The sequence below is a fragment of the Otolemur garnettii genome, unplaced genomic scaffold (assembly GCF_000181295.1).
Source record: "Otolemur garnettii isolate 467f Iridium unplaced genomic scaffold, OtoGar3 scaffold00015, whole genome shotgun sequence".
NCBI classification, from domain to species: domain Eukaryota; kingdom Metazoa; phylum Chordata; class Mammalia; order Primates; family Galagidae; genus Otolemur; species Otolemur garnettii.
Window position 1 is genome coordinate 25,871,585 of NW_003852410.1, and position 3,474 is coordinate 25,875,058.

General features: G+C 37.7%; 1 protein-coding gene across 3 annotated transcripts in view; it reads right to left on the bottom strand.

The window, feature by feature from the left end:
• The window catches only part of PTPRG (protein tyrosine phosphatase, receptor type G), a 740,009-nt gene that overhangs the window by 519,092 nt on the left and 217,443 nt on the right, over nt 1-3,474 (bottom strand). The window lies entirely within an intron of this gene.

Consider the following 3,474-nt stretch of genomic DNA (forward strand, 5'->3'; position numbering starts at 1 on the left):
CAGGAGTTGGAGGTTGCTGTGAGCTGTAATGCCACAGCACTCTGCCCAGGGGAACAGCTTGAGGCTCTGTCTCAAAAAAAAAAAAAAAAAAAAAGAAATGAACGTTAAGGTCTGGGGTCAGTGATCAAGCATTTATGAGCTTCCCAAAAGGACCTAATAAAGCGGACTGTGGTGACTCAGGAACAATCTGTGCTGTCCTGAGTTGCTAAGGGGCTCTTGACTTCACAGATCACTGAAAAGTGGAACAGTAACGATACCTCTCAGAATCTTCACAGTTTCCAACACCAATGAGATAACCCATCCACTGAAACTAAGCACAGACAAGTTTTTCAAACAGAGACAACGTGATTCTACCAAAATTGCCTTAGGTGCCTGCAGGAACGGAGGCAGAAAGGGAGTGACAGCATGAATTATACATGGAGTTTTCTTGTTTGTGGATCCTCTCCAAAGTAATTTTCCTTCATTTTAATAACTAACGTAAAATACAAGCACCTTAAAAGGCTACTAGGAAATAACAGTCACCATAATTCCTTCTTTATCAGTCACCTATTTGGGGGCAAGGGTCGGAAGATGGTGGAGTATAAAGTTCAACTCAAATGGTTTTTGTTTCTTAGGTTAAAGAACTCTTTTGTTCTCTTTTCACACCAATGGTCCAGATTTGGGGAAAATATTTAGCCTATGTTATAAATGCTTTTGCCCTTTAGGGATAGATGTTAAAAAGCAGAAGTGTGCTTTACTTAGACACACCACCAGTGAAACGTGAAAGATCATGGTGGTAATTCAGAAGGAGTTCAGCTTTCTCCTCGTCATCTAAGTGGTTACAGCGCATACGTTTTTCATTTCCCAGGGGGCATTTGAAAGACACGATGCTAATCGTCCTCAGATTTAGCATATTCTAAATCTACACGATCTAATCAGACGGAGAATAATCATTTAAAAACATATTAGTTCCAAAACTTGATAGACATATGTCATTTCTGGTGTTTTAAAAAAATAATCAGGAGACATGTGTATAAAAATAGAAGAAACAGAAAGGTGAAAGTAGGCCTTTTCTCCAAAAATAATCCTCCTGCCTGTTCCTGACACTATCAGTGACACACACCCAGCTTTGAGGTGAATTTCGTTCCTAACTCTTCTTTACCTTGACATTTCAAGCACCCTTGTAGTTCCCACAATAATTATGATAACCAGACCAGTTATTTTAGTATTTTTCTTAAAGCCCTCTAACGATAAAGGACCCTTACTATGGACCAGCTGATAATGAAATACTACACAAGGATCAAGGTACCAGGTCAACCCACAGCCAAATACTGTACTAAACTAGGCTTGGTCTAATCATGTACGTCATGAAGTTAGCCCAAGACACAATCTATGTTCTTTTCTCACATTAAAAGCTAGGAACAGTCAAAGAAGAAAGAAAAGTAAGTAAATAAATAAAATTTTCAGAAATGAAAATCAAGTGCCAATTGCCCAAGGCAAATCTTCCTTGTGAATTTCTGAACCAGCCTAAACCAGTAATTCTGCCACCACCTACTCCACCACCACCACCCCTGGCCCAGATCTGACACACACACACATATATTCATTTCACAGTGAATGTTAAGAAAAAAGCTAAGGGCACATATGATTTAGGACACCTACATATGATGTTCATTTAAGGTGATTTACATTTTTAATTTTTTTTTTTTTTGAGACAGAGTCTTACTTTGTTGCCCTCAGTAGGGCATCATAGCTCACAGCAACCTCAAACTCTTGGGCTCAAAAGAGCTTCTCTTGCGTCAGCCTCCCAAGTAGCTGGAAATACAGGGTCCTACCACAACACCTGCCTATGTTTAGAGACGAGGTCTTGCTCTAGCTCAGGCTGGTCTTGAACCTGTGAGCTCAGGCAACCCACCTGCCTCGGCCTCCCAGAGTGCTAGGACTACAGGTGTGAGCCACCACATCTGGCCATTTTTAAGTCTCACCAGTGGTTGTGATAATGTTTAGAAAAAGTCTACATAGAAAAAGTGTAATAGCCACCGCTGGGGAGAAGTGGTCATTACTGGCAGGAATAAAAGGAAGAAATTTGAGAGACATAGAGAAAGAAAGAGAGACAAAGAGACAGAATGAGAATATAAGGCAGGTTGTTCATTAGAGCATTATTATTATGACCCCAGGTGTCTTCTCTTACATGAATTCTCCATTGTTGTCCACGTATATCTAAAGACTACAATGTATTCTAAGATGATTTATCAATATGAGTACCATGAGTTTCCATATCACATGTAATGTTTTATATTTTTCATTTTATTTTCTTCCTGAACAACAACTATTTGTCAAGGGAGCACTCTCAACTGAAGCCAGATCTACACCAGCAAAATAAAGCAAGACTGATAGAAATTATAAAGCTAATTTAAAACCAAAAAAAAATCTGCTTTTACCCAAAACATGCAGCTGATGAAGATCTAAGGATTTGGGAAGGGCTTTAATTAGCCTGAATTATCTGGATAATTACATAGATTTTTTTTCTAAAGTCAATTTGCTCTTAATTGGTGAAGCTAATTATATAAATATATACGTATCTGTTTAACAATGTTCTAGATTTTTCAAACCAAAGGGTTTTTATTTTAATTTTTCTAGGTAGTGCTAAATTACACACTTCATATTACATTTGTATAAACAACCCCCTGGTGTGGACATGACCTAAAAAAGCATGTATATCTCCTGAATTGTGCTCCCTCTAATTGCATCATCTAAAAACCAAACACAGCAGAGGTTAATGTGCAGAACCTATACTTAATTCACAAACGTGGCTTGCAGAAATGGTTAGCAGTTGCCTGTTAAAAACACAGCCATGAAAATTTCTGTAGCATTTCTGCATGTAATTAGCCTCTTTTCTCCCCTCAGCTATTTATAAATGCATAAATATACCTGTGCTCTACGTAACGATGACAGAGAGTGACAACATATTGATATACAGTGCCACTTCATACTTAGAAATGAATATTTCATTAGCTAAGTTATCATTGCTGGGTTACGACCTTCAGCTCTCTAATTTTAAATTCATCCGTTTTCAGACTATTAAACTGTTCTTGAGCACGCCACAGAAATTACAGATGTAGAGGTAAATTTTCAAGATAATTTTTAATTTTAAAAAAGGTCAAGGATATGCATACTAAATTCTTTACAAGAATTGTATCTCATAATGAGAACAAATGGGTCATTTTGGTTGTTAATGATATTTGCTTCTCCACGTAAAAATGGAAAGGCAGAAGAAACAGATCATAATCACTGAATGAAATTAGCAAGCTCCTAATTTCCCAGTACCGTGCATAAGAAATTTTACAAAGAACAACTACCCACTCAGAAGATCAGCTGGTTAGACCTAGCTGGAACCTCATGTCAGTTTCTAACTCAGCCTCAATTACCCTGTCCAGGCATACAACTCTATGATTTCTTTTTTTTTTTTTTTTTGAGACAGAGCCTCAAGCTATC